This window comes from Castor canadensis, chromosome 12 (genome assembly GCF_047511655.1).
Source record: "Castor canadensis chromosome 12, mCasCan1.hap1v2, whole genome shotgun sequence".
Classification (NCBI taxonomy): Eukaryota; Metazoa; Chordata; class Mammalia; order Rodentia; family Castoridae; genus Castor; species Castor canadensis.
The window spans coordinates 55,990,644-56,004,574 of record NC_133397.1 but is presented as its reverse complement, the minus strand read 5'-3'; the positions used below and the strand labels follow the sequence as shown (position 1 = coordinate 56,004,574).

Sequence of the window (13,931 nt, the reverse complement as noted above, 5' to 3'; positions counted from 1 at the left end):
TAAAACAGCCACATATTTTGAAATTTTTAAGTTTATGTACACTTACATGTGGTAACTGATAGTTTTTAACAGTGCCCCAATGGCAGAGTAACAGTCACACGCTACAAGTGTATCCTCAGTCAAAATGTATTTTACACTGTAGTAGCTAAGAAAAGCAAAGGCTGCAGCAGAAATTGTCACAGGTTTCTTTTGCTCTGGTTTTTTATTAAAGAGCACTGGTAAAAGTAAGAACTTTAATTTCATTCATATTTCAGAATCAAGACCCCTTAGTCAATATTTTATACAGATAAAAGAGATAAAGTCAGCATTTAGGAGGGTGAACTTGTAGAATTTTTTAAACTTTGTGACTACAGAAATTTCGTATTTGCTGTCATGGCATATCGTTTAGGAGCTAGCTCTAGTTGCAGGAGTTTCTTGGGGAGCGAGAAAGAGAGGTCTCTGATTACTGAGTCCAAAGATCAGGTGTATGCTGAAGGCAGCAGAGGGCAAGCTCCAGTTTAAGTGAAAATGGCCTCACAATAAGGTAATGTGGAGGCTGTGCTAGCAATTAATTCTGACTGTCAGACATGAAAATGAGAAGACACTGTGGCCACTTCGTATGCACAAATCATGTATTTTCTGCCTTCCATCAACAATTACCTAGTAATTGATTGAAACCTACAAGCTATGATTTTTGTGTTAAGAAACTTATGGCTGTTTAGATAGGGACATAGCTCAAGTGGCAAGAGTGCCTGCCTAGCAAGTGTGAAGCCCTGAGTTCAAACCCAAATACTGTCAAAAAAAAAAAGTGTGTGTGGATATTTAATTCAGTTACAATATTTTTGAAGGGAACAACAAGTCATCAAAGTTTGTGTGTCTTTTAAAAGGAAAAATTCCTGTCTTAAATGGCCTGCACAGTCAGTATTAAAGACAAATTTCTGCCCTATGTGCAGATGCTGGGGACCCTAATGAACAGAGCTGCCCCTGGAGCGTCCATCACTCATTGTGTAGAGCTGTGTCTTTCTTCATTAGCCTGCGAGCAGTTCATTCTTTGTATGAATCTGTGAATGGCATATGTCAGCCCAATAAGACAAAATTCTTATTCTGGGTAATAAATAGAGGCTTTGTTTTGTTTTTCTCAAAGATCATGAGACAAACAAAAACATGCTTGGCTGTCTGAAATTTTTCTTTGAAATACAAATTAAATTTCAAAGTCAACAGCACAATATCTTTTAAAATAAATGATTTCTAAGAGGACAAAACGGATCTGAATTTTTAATTTTAACAAGTACCACATACAGACCATGCAAACTCCCTATTGGAAATTTGGCTCTCTGTGTGATCTGAGGGGTCCTGAAGCTGGAAAGACTCACGTGTCGCCTTTCAAGATCCCCTGGCGCTCTGAACTTCATTGGAAGTGCCTGCCCAGACTCAGTGAAGCAAACGCCACAACTTGATTGATCTGTTGCAGAAACCCAGGATCACCTAGCTACATTCTGCCCCCCATTGCAGTTTTCAGTTCAGAATGGCGTCTTGTCTGGCCTCTTCCACTTGTGTGCTGTCTGCCTGAAGCTGGTCTTGCCTCCCAGCAGGGACAGCCAAGCGAGCAAGGGGTGAGTGTGCAGGGCGGGTGCAGGAGGAGAGTAGACTGAGTGTGCGGATGTGTGGGGGTGGGGGGCTGAGGGAGGGGCGGAGGACAGCTCAGCAGCAAGGCTCTGCAACTGCTACAGCAGGTCTGACTAGTTTGAGGTGCCCAAAGGCAGCTTTGTTTCTCCAGGCAGTAACTCCAGGCAGCAGCAGCAAACTTCAATTCTTAAACTCATTCACATCTGCATTACTATCTTTTTGTCACTTTGCAAAAACCTGTAGCTTTGCAGGGTTACTAATTGATTGTACACTTTTTTTTTTCTTTTAAAACCTTCATTGGTGGCTAACTGAAAAGCAGCTGAACCAAGCATTTTTATTCTTCTAAGGAGTTTCCTGTAGAATAATGAAGGGGAAGGAATTCTGACTCTAGTGTATGTGTGTAGACACACATTTCAGTGGGCTGTGTGAAATGCTGAACAAAAGTAAAATGTACCCTTGACCATGCTGTGGTCAAACAAACTGAATAATCACAAGCCCCTGGTACAGATCAACCTTTAGCCCTTGCGCTCCTCTTCTCTGGCTGGCTGCTTATCATTCCAGGCCACGCTGTGGCTTGGAGCAGGCCTGCCAGAGTACCCCACCCTTGTGTGGAGAGGCATTGCCCAAGTTAGACTCAGGGAATCTGAAAGTCCCAAGGTCATCCCTAGTCCAGAACAGGTTTGCGTACAGTACTAGCCACATGAATGAGATAATGAGGTGGCAACTGTTTTAAACTGGTTATCCCATTCCATGATAGGTGATATAGATTAGCTTTTCAGATTTCTTCCATTTTTTTGAAGAGGGTATCTCACTGTTGTCCCTGTGGTATCCTCTGTGCTGTCATAGAAAACTGATCTGGCAGAAGAATTTTGGTGCTACAGTCTGCAGCAGAAAAGCGTTTTTTCACTGCTTCTCTGTTTGTCAGGAATCTGGTTATGGTCTTTTCTGAACAGTTTGTTGTGGTTTTTTTTTTTTTTTTTCATTTTGTTTTGTTTTTTTCGGAGCTGAGGATGGAACCCAGAGCCTCATGCATGCTAGGCAAGCTCTCTACCACTGAGCTATACCTCCAGCCCCTGAGCAATATTTATTTCTTTTTGTGGTGCTATGGGTTACAACCAGAGCCTTGCGTATGCTAGCATTGAACAGTTTTTGAAACAGTGTTGTTTTTGTTTTTAAAATATTTTTACCATGTCCAGAAATATAAAATAAAATAGATTTTAAATCCTGGTAGTGATTCTTAGCTATCTGGCAGAAGTAGTTTTACAGATTTAAAATAGAATTTCTTAGGTTGGCTCTGCTTCTTGTAAAGCAACCAGAGATAGGTGGGCAGATAGAATGTCAGGTGTGGCTAGTTGGGTAAGTTAGAGAAAGGTTTCCATAAAGGTCCTTGAAAGTGATTAAAAAGGAGGTATTTCCCTTAAAAAGAAGTGTTTATTACATTTACTGTAGCACTCTGGTTATTTTGACAGTATTTAAGTAAAAATTTGCTTGAAGTTCAGTGACTCATTCGTTATCAATACATAGAAATTCTTAGGAAGAAATGCATTTTATACCTGTTGAAACTGTTCCAGGATTGGGGGGAGATGGGGAAAAAGGGGAGTGTAGAAGGAGTGAATTCAACTATGATGTAGTTGATACATTGTAAGAACCTTTGTAAATGCAACAATAAAGAAAAAAAGAGAAAGAAATGCATTTTATCTCAAAATAGCCCAAAAGTAATTTCTAAAAAATGGTTTTTGTATTTGCAAAGTATCATTCACTACCCTCAAATTTAGCTTATATTCCCATTGCCTTTTTTTGCTGTGTGAATTATTCAAGTATATAACACAAAGTTTAAATTGTCTTTATAAAACTGTATCAGCCTACTTAATTCTTAAAGGCAACTAAGATAAACATTCTGAATATGTAGGTTACTTAAGCCAGACAGATATTTACACATTAGAATGGTTGTTGCCTCCCCTTTACCTGTCTGTGAAGCATATTTCTGTATATTCCTATAGCTCAAATTTTTGTACACATGTTCATATTGTAGAAAAGTGACACCTTTCTTTTAAGGAATCCAGATTTTGGCCATACAATATAATAGTTAGTCTTATTCAGTAGATAAATAAAGAAATTACATTTTCGGTTTTCTTGTTGAGACTGCACGTAGAAGATAAAAGGTGAAATTTATTTGGTATTTGTGAGGATGTTTAGGGGATTTTTTGTAGCAATAAGCCATTTCAAATCTGGAAGCACAATTGTTTGTCTTTCTCTCTTTTCTCTTTTCTCCTCTTCTCTCTCTCTCTCTCTTTTTGAGATAGGGTCTTACTAGCTGAGATTGATCTAGAATGTTCAAGCTCATGGCCTTGAACTCAGTCGTCCTGCTCAGCCTCCTGAGTATTGGGATTACAGTCGTATTCCACTATGCCCAGCCCACAAGATTAGTTTTTAAACTTTAACTTTTTAAGAAATGCTTCTATAAAAGCACTTCCTGAGGAAGTACTTAGTTTTTATTATTCCTCAGTTTTATTCCATTCAGTTCAGTTTTTGATTTGAACTCAGGGCCTCTACCACTTAAGTAACACTACCAGTCCTTTTTGTTATGGTCATTTTTCAACTAGGGTCTCAGGTTTATGCCCAGGCAGGCCTAGAGCACGATCCTCCCAATCTGAGGCTTACAGGGGATTACAGGGGGGAGCCACCACGCCTGGCTACCCTTTAGTTTTAGCTAAGATGCAACTGGTTTTTTACAGAACTGGTCTAAAAATTGTTTTAGTGTGGCTGTTTTATATATCTGGTGAGTCTCTTTAAAGAAAAAACCCGTCACGTACTTTTGGCCAAGCCTTTGGTTTCTACCTTTATTTTCCCCTGACATTGTTTATAAGGGTCCCTAGTGTGAGGGAAAAACAAGCTATCTTTGGGGAAAGGATGCTACAGGAGTGTTGAAACCAGAATCCCATTCAAGCAATTATAAATACTGGAGAAAAAATATTTTCGTTATGCATGGGAATGGGGGGAGGAGGACTGGCAGAGTCAAATCAGAGGGTTCCTTCCCCTAATGTAAGTGGCATTGAGACTCAGGATGTCGTGAACATTGCTGTGTGAGCATACAACATCATATAACCTGCACTTGTAATCTGACTGGAAGGAATTCCAGCAAGTTGTTACACAGTGACTTGCTTCCTTGTCTCCCTGAGGTTAACTGCATTGCATTTTACAATTATGGGGCTCCTCCCCAGTGTCCTTTATGAAGGGCTTTCCCAAATAACTGCCTGAAGCAGTATCTGTTCAGTGTGGAGGTAATTTACTGTTATTAAGAAGCAATAGGATGTTGAAGCTTCCATACTAGTAAAATCCTTAGTAATAAAAATGTGGGAGGTTCGTTGCATGGTTGGGAGTCCAAGTTAGAACCCCCAGTGGAAACCGGAACCGTTGGCTCCTCCAAGTCCACACATCACGACTTGGATCCGTGTTAGGTTTTGTGTGTTTGTTCTCCTTTCAGGAATCCTCCAGGGATCTTAACCAGGATTTTTGAAATATTGCTGTTACTTATATAAGGCAATTTACCTTTCCTATACAGTGTTTCCAGAGTTCGAACCATAGTATAATATAATTTAGTTTGGGCTTGGCAAGGCTCCCAGCCTGCTTAGCACTGCCAGGTGAATACCTGAATTTGGGAATGATTTTGGAAATGTGTAGACTTTGAGAGATCTGTAGGCAGACATTGCAAGTGAAGTCTGCTTCAGGGATGCCTTTGCTGTTCTGCCATGCCCCCTTGTGGCTGGATGTGACATGCTGTCTTTCAGAGTTCACAGCCTCACAGCTGTACTGGGCATTCTTGTTTACATAGAAGCATTCGTACCTTTCTTCTGTGTAAAAACACTTATCAAGTTAGTAAGGGTATAAATAATTTACTGTGCCTATTTGATTTTTTAATTTGTAGAGTTTTAAAAATACATAGACATGTTGTGTGTTTTCAACTCTTATGGAAAATTCCAAACATACTCAAAAGTGAGAGCACAATGCACTGCCTTGTACTTGTTACTCTGCTTCAGCAGGTGTCAACATTTTGTTGATCTTGTTTCATCCATGTGGCCTCTTTTGTTTCATTTTGTTTCTGCAGTATTTTAAAGCTCTCTTCATACATCAGCTCTTGCTGAGTATATTTTTATGAAACTTAAATTGAGAAACTATCATTCTACTCATCCTTTTACTTGAATTAAATGTGCCCTGTTTTAGCCAGAAGCCTTAGGTAAAACATAGGAATGTTAGTAATTACACCATCTGTAGAAGAAGGTGACTGGTGTCCCAGGCTTCACCAGCCTTGGAAATTGAATCCTAAAATACTCTGCTGGCTGACAGCAATAAGTCAGGATATTGGAAACATTTTATACTAGTGATATTTATGTTCTAAAAGCCATTTCCCTGGATGTTTACTAACAAGGCCATAATTTATTCTCCCTATAGATCTCTCACCTCTTTATTCCAAAGACTCTCCCAGAATTTGACTCTTGTTTACTGAATACAGTTGGTTGTCAACATTTTATAACTTCTTCTCATTTTCCAGGGGAAAAGATTACATTTGACAAAGCACAAGGGTTAGAAATTGTCTTCAGTGTAGAGGCATGTAAAAATCCTAAGGGGGAAAAGCTAGAATTTGTTAAAATGTGGACATTAGAGAACAGTCCCACATAGTAAAAGTTTTTTCTTAAATTTGTTTGGAGGTTAACCTACTGGCCTAACATAGTTTATCTTCAGGCCTCAGGTGTCCATCAGGAAAGCTGGGAAGGAGACTTGCTTCTGTGGTCAGGTCCTGGCAGGGTCTGGTGGGACACAGGGCCGGCCAGGGGCTGAGGGGCCTGGGTGGAGGTGCTGCCACCAGCTCGGTGTCAGGTTACAGTCAGCCTTCTGAGCACGGGGAACTGGCTGGATCTAGTGACTGGCTTTATAATTACATTGTTGATTTGTTAGGGGAGGCTTTGTCTTACTTACCAATTAGCATGGATGTTACTGCAGGGACCTTCCAAACCCTGGTTGAGCTTCCCAGTGCAGAAGGCAGCTTTAGGGGTTTGTCACCAGTGCTCTCTGGGCATCCTTGCTTTGTCTGTAAATATCAGAGCCTCTCTCCCCGTTGGACTTTTGTCTCTGTTGCTGTTACTCCCCTGGGCCAGGGCCAGCTCTTTGGGGGCTGAAGTCTACTTTTGGAGTGCAGGTACCATCCCCCCTCACGTCAGCACTTTGCTGGGGCTGTGGGAGACCGTCACCACTCAGCAGGATGCTGGGAGGCCCAGTGGAGGAGGACACACTGGCCTGTTCCTCTAGCTTCCTTTGCGTCCTTCTCAGGGCAGTCTTTCTGCTCTGACTGTGCTTGTTGTTGCTCACTCGGGAAGCCATGGCGTTAAAAGCTTAGATGCCATCAGATTTCTTTGCCCCGTGTGTTTTCAAAGTGTAGTATTTCATGTGGGGAAAGTTGTCTAAGCAAAGTGGTTTCCCACTTTTTCTGCTTGCTGGGGAGCTGCTGTGTCACAGAAAGACAGTAGGTTGCAGAGTAGGCTCAAGGTTCTTTTGACTGGTGGGAGTGTCCTTCTGTCACAAACAGGCTCTTCATTTGAACCACCTCAAAAGGAGGATCTCAAATGCATCTGAAAGTAGGTGGATGGCGGGAGGAGAGGAGAGATGAGAATATTCTGTTTCAGAACTTGTCAACACAGTTTTTAGCTCAGCTTTGAACCACCACTGCCACAAGAGAAACTGGAAGTGTTTCCACTTAAAGGATTGCAGGCTGTGGCTGGGGGCCAGGTCCCAATGAGGCTGCAGCCTCTGCTGGCTGCCTTGGGAGGCACTTCTCTTTGCTCTTTTTTTCTTCAAAAGCAGCAGTTCCATGTTGACATTAATATAAAAAGGCCTCATTTTGTGTTTTTTAGTGTCGGTGTTGGTGCTGCCAGACTCTTCAGTCATCAGTGTTCATTCTGGTAGTCACACTGGACTGTGTACCGAGGAGATTAGGGGAGAGAACATAACCAGTTCCCCAAAGGCCACAGGCCACACTAGTAACTTCTCTGAGCTAACTGCAGGTGCCATACATTATATACAATTGACATTTGTAATACATGTCACTTAAGTTTGAAGCCTGAGAAGGTAAAATGCTAAACTTTTTTTTTTTTTTTTGGTGGTAGTGTGGTTTGAACTCAGGACCTCACACTTGCTAGGCAAGCGCTTGTCCATGTGAGCCATTCCGCCAGCCCTTTTGTGTGTTGCTTATTTTTGAAATAGGGTCTCATGAACCATTTCCCTGGGCTGGCTTTGAACCATGACCCTCCTGATCTCTGATTCCTGAGTAGCTAGGATTACAGGCATGAGCCATCAGTGCCTGGCTAAAATGATGAACTTCTAGTTGTTACTTACTCAGAAGGAAGTTGGACCAAGCTCTTGAAAATGTATACTCAGTACAAACCAATTAGGCCTTCTCTCTCTCCTTACCCAACCTGAGTGCTAACCAGCATCCCTTCTCCAGGTGAAAATTATGCTGGGCACAGACCCTTTACCATGCACCCTCCACATCTGAAGGACTAGGTGCTTTCATTTGCTCTTTGATGACTTTTCATGCCTTTTTGGTCACAGTCACTCCTCCAGTCATTTCCTCACTTCAGAAATTGGGACTCAACTGTCAGTTTTGACCCCTCGAAAGGACCTTTTGTAGCATTAACTCTTTTTGTCTGGGTAAGGAGTAGAACAGTCTGCCAGGGTTTTCCTTCTGCCTAGAATAACGACTGTTGTTTCAGACTTTTACTTTTTTTTCCCCCTGGCTGGCACAATCAGAAAGCTAGTCCTAATAGGCCAAGGGGGGCTCCACAGCGCAACCCAATCCAACCCAAGGGTCTGTCAGCTAGCTAGGCCACTAGGAAGCCCTAGTAGACTGGGGTAAGCCTGCAGGTGAAAATGGTGGGTTTTGTTGGTAGTGTTGGGATGACAGAAAAGAATAATTGTAAGAGATATAGCTTTTAAATAACTAAAAAAATGAGTTAAAGGGTAACTGTTTCATTCACTTTTATGTTTGCATTTTTTCCTGAATGTCTTAAAAACAAGTTGTGAAATGTTATCCATTAGACATAGGTACTATTTCATTTCCTTTTTGGACTTTGGGCATAAGGTCTCACAGGCATTCACGTTAAGATCACAACAGGAATCACCTGGGAACTCCAAGGACTAGTAGAATCTGATGTTTCAGTCTGAGAAATTGAGCTTTGTCACTCAAACTGAGCTTCAGACATCTTAATTCTTCACTGTAGTGTTTTTAAAATATAAGTTGTCGAGCAATGCACGGAGATAAAGCACCTGTAGCCCCAACTACTTGAGAAGCTCAGACAGGAGGATCACTTGAGTCCAGGAGTGCAAGTCCAGCCTGGGCAGCATAGTGAGACCCTACCTCTTTAAAAAAAGAAGAAGAAGAAAAAAGAAAATATGACTCATCAGTTGCCATCACAGACATTCCTTTTTATCCTGCTTGCTTAGACAGAAATAGGGAAGACCTTCAGAGACATGATAAATTGAGTAAAGATGTTCTCAGGCTTACATGTGAAAAGACCTAATGTGAAAGGAGGAAATTGTGGTTCCCAGTGGTCCCCAGACCAGCATCAGTTGCAACTTGTTGGAAATGCAGATTCCTGGGCATAGGGCCCTGCAGTCTGCATTTAACAGGCCCCCCAAGTGCTGCTTGCCCAAATTTGATAAATGAGAGGGGCTCCCACAAATGGACTCTCTAAGCTGGGGGCCTTCTTGCCCCATCCTCTGTGTCTCAGGCTCTACTGCCACGTCCCGTCCCCCTCCCCCCCACCCCTCCCCACCCATCACCCCCATCTCCACCTGTCACCCCCACCTCCACCAACTCTGAGGTCTGTGTGGCTCTCCCTTCCCTTGGAGACACACATGTACCCGTGTCTCTATTTTACACTTCTCTGCTGTTCCTCTATGTCCTTTCTCATTTTTTCCACTTGCTGTTCATTAATTTAGCCACTATAAATAGGACATCTTCTGTATGCCAGGGACTGCCCTATCCTGAAGATACAAAACAGGCAGTCTTTGCCCTCATGGGCCTTACTGTCTACAAGTGAGAGACAATTATTAGGAGACAGTCTTACCTTAAACCTAGGCCTATTTTCCAGAGCCTGCCCCGCTACACCCTCCCTCGTGTGGAGCTGCTCACTCCTGTGGAGCTGCTCAGAAACCAACATTGCAGAACCTGTAGTCAGCTCACACAGTCTCCTGGCCCTCTGGTTCTTTGTCTTCTGAGGAAACTCCTGTGACATTTGTTACTTTGAACATCTGCCCGAACAGATTGTAGCTTTTGAGGGTCGGGGCCTTTTCAATGAAAAGCTTCACAGTTGAAGCCAGGTCTGGCACACAGAGCATTTCTGTTCACTAATCTCCCTGGAAAAGTTTTCATTTATTTGCTACCAATGAGTTTTATTCTTTAAAATTTAGTATGCTGTGGTTAGTAGTTGCTAAAATCTATTTTTGAAAATATAGACAGGGCTGAGGTGTAGATCAGTGGTAGAGCACTTGCCTAGCCTGAATAAGCCCTGGGTTCCAGTTCCAGCAACTCAAAAAAAAAAAAAATCTGTAGAAATACAGAATGCCAGAAATTCGTTTCTAACAAATTTATTGGGGAGGAAGGGTACTGTGTGGTTATTTTGAGGCCCTTTGGGTGACAGAAGAGGGAAGGAGCACCCACCTGATTCCATGTGGCAATCTCCAGTCTAGCCCTGGAATTTGGAGTCTCTGGAGTCTTTGTCTGAAAAACTGGGTAGAAGAGGTGGACTGTGGGCTTGGTCCTTCACGAGGAAGGAGACAAGGTAGGGTGTCAAAACGCTAGGGTGGCCTGGATAAGTCTCCACCCTCTCTTTTGGGTGAACTCCAGAGTCCATGTTCCACTGAAACCCAAGGGAACCTCCTTCCCTAGTTTTCCTGGGAAGCTCTTAATGATCTCCTGCTACTTCTCCTTCTGCAAGTTGCTGCCTCGCCTCGTGAGGCCTTTTGAAGGTCACGTGCCTTTCCAACAGCTCTTAAAGAGCCATTGTTATTTTTTCTGAGTGCCTGAGGAAAAAAGAGGCTTCTAAGGAGCTGGTATCCCTAGCAGTGGCTAGCCTGAGCCAGGCCTGGAGGGGCCCTAGTGCCTGGCTTCTTGCCTTCTGATTCTTGAGGGCATATCTTATGTTTTCTGCTGTAAATTATGCCCTCCTTGATGAGGTGGTTGTTAGTACAAAGACTGGAGAGTTCTGAGTTCTTGTTCCCTTGCCCCTTTCAGGAGTTGGAGGTCCCTCCTGACCAAAGGGTAATGTTACTGTGATGTTTTAAAACTTTGGTAAAACTTCACTTTTAAATAAAAATGTGGAATAGATTTGATTACATTGCATTTTTATTCCTTTAGCTAGAAGTAAGATTAAAAATTAGGATTGTGTACATTCTGCATTTGTACTGGATTGTGGCGCCAGTTTGCCTCAGTACACAACAGAAATGAAAGCAAGCCTGCCTTTGGGACACATTCTGTCAGGGGTCCTTATTTACACATTTGAAGAGCATCCAAGGTTCAATTTCTGTATCTGGTCCTGCTCACAGACTTTGCTTATGCTAGCCTGCTACCCTCCCCTTCCAGGCAGCATAACGGATGTCTTAGCAGGCTTTTCCTAAATCGTTAGGATTATCACACAGCTCAGACAAGTTGGATCATTCTAATTGGAAATTAGGTGCTTCTCACGTTGAAACCTCTCTGAAAGTATCTCCACAGATCTTGTTCAGCTATGGGAATTCTGCTAAATAGCTTACATTATTGTATGGCCTGGACACTTTTTAAATAATGTGAGTTCTTTTGACTTGGTGACAATTTCTAGAGAAATGTATTACTGAAAAAGTACTGAGAGCCAGGCATGGTGGTACTGTACTGTAGTCCCAACTGAGGTGGGAGGGGTCATGAGCCAGGAGTTGGAGACCAGCTTGGGTAACAGAGTGAGACCCTGTCTTATATGAATGAATGAATGGGAAAAAAAGGATTGTTTATTCTGCAAATAATTCTTTAAAAATAGCCCTACATTGGTTGCTAAAAGACCCTCTTCCCAAGATTACCTTTCCTCTAGAAACACAAGTAAAATTTCAAAATGGCTGTGAACTTCCTGATTTGTTTTTCCTTGTATTTGGTTTGGGGAACAGTGCTTCTCAAACTTTCTATGATAGTGGGACATCTTGGTTTTGGTTTTCCTCCCAAGTCCTTCACGAACTTTATAAAAACACAACATAATTACTTTAAAAATAAGGTAAAAATATAAAGATGTAGAAGATAGAAACTTCTGTTTTACAATATAGGTACTTTGTATTTTCTGTAAAAGTTTCTAAATAATGTATCTATACTTACCTTAATTTTGTCTAGAAATAGTTCACAAACTGGCCCCACTGTGAGAAACACTGTTCTAGAATGTGCATGAATGTGTGCGTACGCACATACACATTTAAGTATGGTGGCCTGATCACATTATAAAAACATAGATCAGATAACAGCTTTATATGCAATTTAAATGCACTTAGAACCGCTCTGGAAAAAGTGAGATTTTTCTGGAAGTATTTAACTGTTCAAATTGTAAGTGAATACAGATAGTATACTTAGGAATACAGTTATGTGTTTAAAAACCCAATTGTCTAGTAACCTAACTCTTATTCACCCTCAAGCTTAAAAGCACAGATACTTCAGATAGGAAATGTCCTATGCAAAGTAGATATGCAAATGAGACTTTTAGCACTAAACAGTAGGAACTACATCTGTCACATGAAGCATTTCATAAGACAGCTGTTCTGTTAGCCCTTCATTAATTACAGGACCGGTCTTTGGTCCTAGGATTGATAGCTAGTTTGCTAATGCTTACAAAATGAGGGAAAATGTTTCCTACACATTCTTCCTAAGCATTAGCAGATCTCAAGCTAATGCTGTCATGGAGAGGTTGCAGCTGTCTATACCACTCCCTTCTGGAGACTGAGGCATCAGAAATCAGTCGTCCACACCAGGTGAGATTGTGTACCAGACTCTGTGGCCTCTGTATGTCTGTTTTGAGGGGCACCATGACTTTCTTTTAAACAAAGTATTGGAAGGAAGTTCTGTCTGTGAACTGTATATATCCTGTTAGCCTTATTCTTAGGGTGAGACTCAAAATTCAAAAAACGCGGGAGAAGATGGTCAGCTTCTTAAAGACCAAACTTTGCTCATGGGGGATTCCCACTGTGCCCAGCAGAGTGCCTTAGACAGTGTCGATGTAGAATAAGCTAATGAAAGAAAAATCAGCTAACTACCAAGCAATTGCACATCTATGGAGATGTCACAGGAGTGAGTCACACTTGGAGAGGATTAGCACGTGCCCAGGTGTGAGTGCTGTAAGAGAGAGCTCTGGAGCAAGCACAGGCCTGGCTGAGGTAGAACCATGCCTCCTGATCTGGACAGCAGAATTTTCTGGCTTAAGTGGTTAGAGATTGAGGTCTGTGAAGCAGAGGCTACTGGCCTGAGATCCTTCTGTTTCGATGATAGAAGTTCTGAGAGGAGGTGATGATAGTATAGCAATGGAGAGGCCAGAAGGTGACAGCCAGCTAAAGACCAGTATTCATTAAAGAATCTTAAATTCAACGCATTATCACATCTCAAGGTCTGAGACATGGGGTCCTTGTTCCTTTGAAGTGCATTTGAATTTCTAGAGTCACAGTAGGTATTTCATTATTGAATATCTCAAATACCCAAACAGCAGTGCTTATAATCAGAGCAAATTACTTTAAAATTAAAGCAGTTGCATTCAAACATGGCCCTGTGCAGTGAAATTGAGCCAAGGAGAAACTTAGGGTGGGAAACATGTGTTCCTGCACTTATTTTAGGATGAAAAGCAGTGGCAGCTCAGTCTCTGTGGTCATTTAGCACAGGCCAAGTGCCTCACCACATTCACCCAAACAGGCAGGAAGGTTTTGTGCATAATGAGGAAGGAAAGGCATTTGGAAAACATGCACAGCTCTATCAAAATTGTTCATGTTCTCCTGTCTGAAACTGGGTTCTTTTAATTGTTCAAGATGTGCTCAGGCCATAACTGATGGCACCTCTCTCTGTTTAGGTCACAGTATTGTAAGTGTTTCCTTATGCTTTAAAAATGAATGCTGTTGGGGGAGGGAAATTGAACCTGCATGATAATGTTAGGCATGCGAACACAAGCACATGAGCTGAGAAAGTCAAAATCACGGTTTCCATGGTAACTCCTAACTTGTCTGGGTTGTACACATTTCTCAAGAAACACATTCGCCAGACTACCTAGTGATAAAAATTGCTC

At 41.9% G+C, this 13,931-nt stretch overlaps 1 protein-coding gene across 3 annotated transcripts in view; it reads left to right on the top strand.

Annotated features, from left to right (window-relative positions):
- The window catches only part of Sertad2 (SERTA domain containing 2), a 103,618-nt gene that overhangs the window by 84,297 nt on the left and 5,390 nt on the right, over positions 1-13,931 (top strand). The gene's annotated exons all lie outside the window — the stretch shown is intronic.